Consider the following 9,529-nt stretch of genomic DNA (forward strand, 5'->3'; position numbering starts at 1 on the left):
TCTGAAATCAATTCACTGTTTATTAAAGAGCAGTTGTAGATTTACCATAATATAAAAGGACTTGGCTACTTCAGCTAGCAGGCTAGCTATGTTGGTCAGTGTCGACGAACATATATAATACTCAGAATTCATCAGTGAGGTGGAGGACACACTTCTTAGATGTTCAGATATTTATTTTACAGTTTTTTACAATCACTTTGCTTCTATTTTCAGAACCTTGATGTAATTTTTCACAACTCAAAACGGTTATCACTTGTAACACAGGCTGTCTAATGTTCAAAACATTGCATTGTGCATTCACATCTTTAAATAAATTTTGCACTTGCACAATCATTGGTTCAAAAAACAAATTTGCTGTGAAATACCATTGAAACAGAACTATAGATCACCCACACACAAGCAACCGATAGTTTCACTGTGTCATTGTTCGTACAATCATTAAATATTGCAGAACAAAATAGGTGATACAGGTTTCATTATGGTACTACATGTACAGTACAGGAAATGCATCTCTGTAAAAGTACTGCAGTAGTAGAGTGAATACTACAGACACAGTGGAATCACTGAACAAAGTTTGTAATACAGTATATTGATGCAAAACACTAGATAGAGATAGATAGATAGATACTTTATTGATCCCCAAGGGGAAATTCAAGACAGTACAATCACAACATAGGTTTACAGTATTTGAATCAAAGCAAAAATACTGTAATTAGCTATGAAATACAGTAGAAAATAAAAGACAGTACTGTAAAACATCAAATGCAGTGTTCCTCAACTTGCTTGCTTGTACTGTACATGTAAGAAACAAAACAGGAGTGATTACTGTACTTCTACATTGTCATCAACTCTGTGTTGTGGATTTGGATTTGTTTCCATACAACTATGCATTTAGAGTAATGCAACAGTTACTTATCATTTTGTATCAATTGATAGTTAGATCATTGTAAAGAAATGAATAGACACTCATTTGAAATGTAATGTGTGAATTGGCTTTTGAAATAGTAGTACTTTGATGTTAAGTTGTATCATATTGAACAGGTGATTTTTTTTGAATGAACAAATGATCTAAGTTTTATGTGTATTGTATCCAAGCAATTGAGAAAAGGGTTAGAGTTTTGAAAAATGTGAGTTTTGTGTCTAGAGTTGTGAAAAATGACTTTAAGGTTCTGAAAATAGTAGCAAAGTGATTGTAAAAAACTGTAAAATGATCTAAATGGATCAAAACCTCAAACTGAGCTGAAAGGTTATTAGCTCAGGTGAGGACTAGCTGCTAGCAGCTAGTGATCTCCAGCAGCGAGCATCCCTCACCTGTCACTCAAGGCGACCACGCCCCTAATTATGCAGAACTTTAAACCTAATAAAAAATAAACAGATGAGTTATAAAACATTTAACCCCCATACAGTTGTCATGAATAGTTAAATAAACTATTGAGACTAAAACCGTTGTTTGTACCAGGCTGTAAACATGTTTAATATCGATGTAAAGTTGGGCTTTTTAACATGGAGGTCTATGGAGATTAGCTCCCTTTGGAGCCTCTAGTGGTCACTACATGAACTGCAGTTAATTATGTTACTATATTATATACAGTCTATGATTCAGAGTTATAATAATGGCATGGCTTAGTTAATACATAATATAGTTTAATACATATTTAAAACACATGAATCTTTTAGACCGGGCTGGCTGAAGTTCTTCTTCGTCGTCTGTGGCGTCCTCGTTTGGTCTTTGGTTGTTCTTGTTTCTCAGCGTAGTCTTCTGTGATGTGCAGGCTTCAGTCAGACTGATCTCAGAGCTGTGATCAGTTGTTGATCAGATCTGATGAATGACCACCACTGTCTCTATACATCTTGGAAGGCTGTCAGCTGGAATCCAGCTTTATTTCCTGGACACATCAACACAACAACAACAGTCGTCTTCACATCAACTCAAACACATGATCACAACAAGCTTCTGGCTCATCTGATTGGCTGACTGTTGTCTCTCTCTCTGTCCTTCTGTCCAATCCTGAAGCCTGTCTCCATTCTCCTCTCACAGCTTCACTGAGAAGCTGCAGGTTTACAGGAAACACTGGATCTTTGATACTAACTGTGTTTAGGACAATACTGATGAAAGCAGCATGGACTGACTGGAACCCTCTACTCACTTCAGAGTCTCCAGTTTATAGTCTGGACTCTTCACAAGATCAAGAAGCTGCTTCACATCTGAATCCTTCAGCTTGTTGAATCTCAGGTTCAGATGTTTCAGATGGGAGGGGTTGGACTTCAGAGCTGAGACCAGAGAATCACAGCTGATCTTTGACAAACTGCAGCTCCACAATCTGAATAAAGAATAAAAGATGTAGATTAAATGATGAATAATTCAATCAGATGTGTTCAGGTTTTCAATGTGCAGCTCAACATTACTGTGTCCTAACAGCCTTTAAGCTTCATTGACTTTAACAACTAACAGTGGACATTTTCTACAGTTTCTGATACAAACACTCGTCTTGAACTAAAGGACATTTACAGATTTATGGAGGAAAGTTCTGGATGAACATGAATTAGATTCAGTTGGTGATTAAACATATCAGATCTACAACAGTAACAGACAGTGAACTCACATCAGAGTCTCCAGTCTACAGTCTGGACTCTCCAGAAAACCACACAGCTGCTTCACTCCTGAATCCTTCAGGTTGTTGTTAGTCAGGTCCAGATGTTTCAGATGGGAGGGGTTGGACTTCAGAGCTGGTCCCAGAGAATCACAGCTGATCTCTGATAAACTGCACCAATACAGTCTGAATAAAGAATAAAATATGTAGATTAAATGATGAATAATTCAATCAGATGTGTTCAGGTTTTAAATGTGCAGCTCAACATTACTGCAGCGTTTCCCAAACTTTTTTGGCTGTGCCCCCCCTTCTATGTCCCAACCAGGTTGACACCCCCCCAATCCCCCACACCTTTAAAAACACAACCATCTTTTTTATAGCCATATTAAAGGCAGCATGTTTAATCTGCTCAAATGACCAGAACACACATAGAACAAAATAATCAGCATCACAACAATGAGCTCTCACATTTGAATTAAAGTCAAACACTAACATTTTCAATATAATGGAACAAATTTAGCACAAGCTTCCACTTTAAAGAGCAAAGAGGATGATGACAGGCTCAGGATCAGAGGCAGAAAGCAGATCAGTTGGAGGAAATGTTAGAAGATTTTCAGACGCCTTCAACTAAAATTGCAGCAACTTTAAATGAGCGTGGAGCTAACACAACCCGTCATCATAGCACAGCGGTTATGGAGATAAAATGACAACGCCAGTCATTTGAATGAAACTGTAATAAAGTTCCACATGAGCCACAACATCAATAACAAAGAGCATAGGCTCAGGAAGAGATAAAACAAGAGGATCCATCTGAGGATGTTAAAGAGCAGAGCAGGTGGCTCAGCTTGGTGTGCATACACAGTAGTGGTGGGTGGATCCATCCAGGTATCCATCAATATTGATAGCAACGTTGCTATCAATATTGATGGATACCAATGTAATGAGATGGATCCTTCAGTTTCAGTTTCTCTCTTGTTTCATTAAAGAGGCTGTAACCTGACTGTGTTTGTCTAAATGCTGCTGCTGTCCCAGAGCAGAGCAGGCTCACTCTGCTCCTCCTCCTCCTCTCCTGTGTTTGTTGTACTGTCACGTGACTCAGCGGCGCCAGGTAACCAAGCTCCGCCCACCACTACCTGCCAGGCCCGGCCAGCAGCAGAGCATTACACACAGCACAGAGACGGAGCAGGAGAATGGCAGAGAGGAAGAGGAGCGACAGCAAGTTGGACTATTTGGAAAAAGGCTGGAAGATACAGTGGTAACACAACAAACTTGTAAAAGCAGATGAAAAATCATGGACAAGAAAACGCAGAGCTACAGAAACAGAGAGAGGAGGAGAAAAATCCCCCGCCCCCTGGCCCCGACAGACCCCCGAAAAGAAGAGAAGAACTAAAGGAGACAAATGTTGTCTTAGTTTTGTATTGTACTTCCTAAACATACATGCTACTAGAAAAAATCATTTGTTTGACATTTTTATAATATTTGTTGTGGACTGATCATTTTGTACACTTTGTTTATTTAAGAGAAAAATCCAGAAAGAAGTTCAATGAAGGGAGAGATTTACTTTATAATTGTATTGTAGTTACTGAACACTCTGTCTGAAAAAGAATTTCTTTTCATTTGTTCTCAAGTGATTATTTTGTTTCTGAACAAAAACTTTTATTGTGATAATAAAGTACTTTCTACTAACTTTTCATTTTTCATTAACTTTGTACTAGATTTGAACTGATTAATAATCCAAAAGGCAAATCATAAAAACACTTAAAGGTCATGAAAATTCATTCAGATTTAGATTGATTCAGATTGATGATGCATCCACCTTAATTATTAAAGAGTATCGGTATCAGTGATACTGGCCCTGTATTTACTTGGTATCAGATCGATACCAAATCTAGCGGTATCACACACCACTAATATACAGTGTGTAGAAGAAGATAACTTCTTCCATTACATGTTTCATCTGGTGCCCCCCCCAGAGGCAGCTCCCCTGCATTACTGTGTCCTAACAGCCTTTAAGCTTCATTGACTTTAACAACTAACAGTGGACATTTTCTACAGTTTCTGATACAAACACTCGTCTTGAACTAAAGGACATTTACAGATTTATGGAGGAAAGTTCTGGATGAACATGAATTAGATTCAGTTGGTGATTAAACATATCAGATCTACAACAGTAACAGACAGTGAACTGACCTCAGAGTCTCCAGTCTACAGTCTGGACTCTCCAGAAAACCACACAGCTGCTTCACTCCGGAATCCTTCAGACTGTTGTTACTCAGGTCCAGACGTTTCAGATGGGAGGGGTTGGACTTCAGAGCTGAGACCAGAGAATCACAGCTGATCTCTGACAAACTGCAGCCCTGCAATCTGAATAAAGAATAAAAGTGATCTCCAATGAAATGTATGATGTGTTTCATCCTGACTCAGAGCAGCAGCCTTCTATCAGTCTGACTCAACAACACCAGTAACAGTCTGTGACTGTGTATTTAGTTTTTATGATCAGTGGAGAAGAGAATGGACTGTTGCACCAAAGCAGCATATTTACCAGAACTTGTTGTTTTAAGATTGGAGGCCAGTTATAGTTTGGGGAGTTTCAGTGATATGTGATATGTTCTGAGTAATAGTTGATGATGTATGATTGTAATAAATAAGAAGACTGAGTCAATGTTCTTCAACTGTTTAGAAAAACAGAACATTTGAGAAAAAGAAACTTCTTCAGATTTGTGCTCATTGTGTTCAAATACTGAACATTTATCAACTAAAGAACATTTGACACATCAGTCAATGACTTGAACTGAATAAATAAAGAAAACCTACAACAGCTCCAGTCAGTGAACTGACCTCAGAGTCTCCAGTCTACAGTTTGGACTCTCCAGTCCAGCAGACAGATGCTTCACTCCTGAATCCTTCAGGTCATTATCACTCATGTCCAGCTCTGTCAGATAGGAAGGGTTGGACTTCAGAGCTGAGGCCACAACTTCACAGTGAGTCTCTGAGAGTCTACATCCAGTAAATCTGTGATTAGAAAACATATAAATCTGTTATAAAATCAGATCATTTACATTCTAGATCCAGACTGAATGAGTATGAAACAGAGTGAGGTGATCATCTGATGAACATCTGATTGATTCTGTTAATGATCAGGACTCACCGAGCCTTTCTACAGTTCCTCACAGCTGGGATCAGTCTCCATCGTCCCTCCTCTGATGTGTTGTACTTCTTCAGGTCCAACTCATCCAGAACCTCCTCTGACATCTGCAGCATGTAGGCCAGAGCTGAGCAGTGGATCATAGAGAGTTTCTTCTCTGATCTGTTCTTTGACTTAAGGAACTCTTGGATCTCCTGATGAACTGAGAGGTTGTTCATCTCCATCAGACAGTGGAAGATGTTGATGCTTCTGTCAGGAGACATTTTATCAGTGTTCATCTCCTTCAGGTTGTTGATGGCTCTCTGGATGATTTGTAGACTGTTCTCTGTCTGACCCAGCAGACCTCCTAAGAGTCTCTGGTTGGACTCCAGAGAGAGGCCATGAAGGAAGCGAACTAACAGGTCGAGGTGACCATTTTCACTGAGCAGGGATTTCTTCATGGCTTCATACAGGAAGTCATTCACAGACTTAATGGTATACCACCAGTATTTCCCCAGGAAGTCCTTTACCACCTCTATCTTCATGTTGGTGTAACAGTGGAACATGTAGACTGCAGCCAGAAACTCCTGAACGCTCAGATGAACAAAGCAGTAGACTGATTTCTGGAAGATCACACTCTCTCTTTTGAAGATCTCTGTACAAACTCCTGAGTACACTGAGGCCTCTGTCACATCAAGACCACAGCGCTCCAGGTCTTCTTGGTAGAACATGATGTTTCTTTTCTCCAGATGTTCAAACGCCAGCCTCCCCAGCTTCAGAAGAACTTCCCTGTCAGCCTCCATCAGCTCCTGTGGACTGGTCTCATGTCCCTCATGGTACTTGTTCTTCTTCCTCTTTGTCTGAACCATCACAAAGTGTGAGTACATGTCAGTCAGGGTCTTGGGCAGCTCTCCTCTCTGCTCTGTAGTCAACATGTGCTCAAGAACTGTAGCAGTGATCCAGCAGAAGACTGGGACTCCACACAGGATGTGGAGGCTCCTGGATGTCTTGATGTGAGAGATGATTCTGCTGGACAGCTCTTCATCACTGAACCTCCTCCTGAAGTACTCCTCCTTCTGGGCGTCAGTGAAGCCTCGTACTTCTGTTAGCCTGTCAACACATGTAGGAGGGATCTGATTGGCTGCTGCAGGTCTGGAAGTGATCCAGACCAGAGCTGAGGGAAGCAGTTTCCCCTTGATGAGGTTTGTCAGCAGCACGTTGACTGATGCCTTCTGTGTGACATCAGACACAACCTCACTGTTGTTGAAGTCCTATGAAAGTCTGCTTTCATCCAGGCCGTCAAAGATGAACAAAAGTTTACAGACAGCCAGCTCCTCTGCTGTGACCTTCTGTAATGTTGGATGGAAAACATGGAGCAGCCTGAGAAGACTGTACTGCTCATCTTTGATCAAGTTCAGCTCCCTGAACGAAAGCACAATCACCACACTGACATCTTGGTTTTCCAAACCCTCAGCCCAGTCCAGAGTGAACTTCTGCACTGAGAAGGTTTTTCCAACACCAGCGACGCCGTAGGTCAGAACCACTCTGATGTGTCTCTGTTGGTCAGGTAAGGCTTTAAAGATGTCGTGGCACTTGATTGGAGTGTCATGGAGGGCCTTCATCTTGGAAGCTGTCTCAAGCTGCTTCACCTCATGTTGGGTATTAACCTCTTCACTCTGTCCCTCTGTGATGTAGAGCTCAGTGTAGATCCTGTTGAGGAGGGTTTCACTTCCTGTTACATCACTTCCTTCAGTCACACGTTCACATCTCCTCCTCAGACTGATCTTATGTTCATCTAAAACCTCCTGCAGACCAACATCAGCTGCAAAGAAGAACAAACATGAGACAGAAAGAAAACAGTCATCCCTGTTAGAAGTCACAAAGAACAGAAAACTGATTTTAAATGTTTTGTAAAGAGTTTTTTCTTCTCATAATAACTCATTTTTAGATGAAACATTAGAAATGCTCTTTGTTCTATCAGCCTCTGAGGGGGCTTGTCAGTGTTTGATTGACAGCAGAGGCTAACAGCTCACTGTGGTTGTTCCTTCCTCTCTGTAATATTTAAGACTGATCCACTAATAAAATGATGAGCAATATGTTCATCTCTTGTTTTTAACTGCACTAACAACAAAATACTGCTAATCAGGTGACAAACATTTCCTCTGGCTGTTTCACAATAAAAGCTTCTTAGTGGCTGGTCACAACAGGAACAGATTAATTTATATCAGCAGTAATTAACAAAGCTCAGTTATGAGTAAAATAAGGCTGGTATGTGAAGTGCAGGGAAAGAAAAGAGAATAAATAAAACTGTAGGAAACTAAGAAATGATTTTATCAAGAGTCCATCAGCAGACAGATGTACAGTCTTACTTGTTCTAGATCTTGGTCCACACTGGGGACAGGAGGAGTCTCCTGATGAAGCAGACTGGTCCCAGTATGAGTTGATGCACTGTCTGCAGAACCAGTGTCCACAGCTGCTAGAGACTGGATCCTTCAGGACGTCCTGACACAAAGCACAGCAGGACAGCTGCTCCTCCACAGAAACATGTCTCCTCTTCCTCTCTCTGTCAACACATTCCTTCATCACTAAAATCATTTGCAGATTGTCAACATTTGACATCACTGTCCAGAAGCTCAGACGCTCACAGAGAACAGGAAAAGTTTGAATTGACTTCCTTTGATTTCAACTCTCCTGCTTTCATCAAAACCAATCAACTGCTTTTCCTATCTGGCTGTCTTATTAAACACTGAGTCATCTACCTGCCGTTTGCTGTTAATACAAACTCAACACTTCCTGCAGAGACTTCACAGTAAAAGCCTTCCATCAAAGAGAGCTGATTATGTCCTTCACTGTTTTATCTTGAGTTAGTTCAGTCTGAACTGAGCTTAGAAGAGTCTAAGAAGTGTTACTGATAGTGAACTGGACTGATAGGGAGTATTGATCAGATAAAGATCACATTCTAACTATACTGGCTAGTTGCTACACACTGACTATGGGAGGAGGAGAAAACTGCAGTTCAATCCATCCACTAGTAGCCCAGCTGAAAATCTTTACACACTTCAACATTAGAACAAATATATCTGAATATTGATGAGTGGACATTCTGAAATGGAGGTTCTCAGGTGTTTTACTACAGAAATACCATCAGTACTTCCTGGTTCTAAAACCCAGACTAGGATCTTACCTACCTGCACTAAAACATCTGCATCATGACTAGAAATTTTTCAGCAGAACATTTCTGCTTCATCCTAAAATCATCATCTTCCATCAGGTCAGTTTACAGTAGAAACAGTCTCTTACTTTGTGTCTGAGGGTCCAGGTTCTTCACTGAAGTCTGGAGGTCTGTCTTTGGAGTCATAACTCTTCATAGACAGACATCTGACTCTGTCCTCCTCTTCCTCCATCTTCTGGACTTCAGTCAGTCTGAGAGGTAAACCAGAAACACTCAGTGAGTTTACATCAACTTCAGTTACAGTACTCCAGGTTGATCAGAGACTGATGGGAACTGTAGTTTTATTAAAGTTAAAATAAATACTTGTTTATGTTAGAATATGGTCAGAAAACCACAGGAACGTGTTTAAGCTTTAAAAAGTAAAAATGAACTCTGACAGACTTTTAGAACAGAGTTAGCTTAAAAAGCTAGTTCTGCTGTTTCTTATGGACAAAAAATTTAACACAAACATAGAGAATTATCGTTTCTGTTCCATCTTCCGTTACTGTCATTAATGGTTATCACATCCGGATACGTTCCTTTCAAAATAAACTTCACAGGAAATACAAAATAAAAGCAGTATCAGGAAATGCACGGAAGAAC

The 9,529-nt window shown here is 40.3% G+C and overlaps 1 pseudogene across 1 annotated transcript in view; it reads right to left on the minus strand.

Moving 5' to 3' along the window:
* Positions 1 to 59: 59 nt before the first annotated feature.
* Positions 60 to 9,529, minus strand: part of LOC311509858 (NLR family CARD domain-containing protein 3-like) — a 13,858-nt pseudogene continuing 4,388 nt past the window's right edge. The window contains exons 3-10 of the transcript XR_014699938.1: positions 9,016 to 9,138; positions 8,085 to 8,278; positions 5,740 to 7,537; positions 5,430 to 5,603; positions 4,782 to 4,955; positions 2,604 to 2,777; positions 2,148 to 2,321; positions 60 to 1,886 (exon numbers count right to left, since the gene is read on the minus strand). The product of XR_014699938.1 is annotated as an NLR family CARD domain-containing protein 3-like (transcript). The remainder of the gene's footprint in view (positions 1,887 to 2,147; positions 2,322 to 2,603; positions 2,778 to 4,781; positions 4,956 to 5,429; positions 5,604 to 5,739; positions 7,538 to 8,084; positions 8,279 to 9,015; positions 9,139 to 9,529) is intronic.

The sequence above is a fragment of the Chelon labrosus genome (genome assembly GCF_963514085.1).
Source record: "Chelon labrosus genome assembly, contig: SCAFFOLD_156, whole genome shotgun sequence".
Classification (NCBI taxonomy): domain Eukaryota; kingdom Metazoa; phylum Chordata; class Actinopteri; order Mugiliformes; family Mugilidae; genus Chelon; species Chelon labrosus.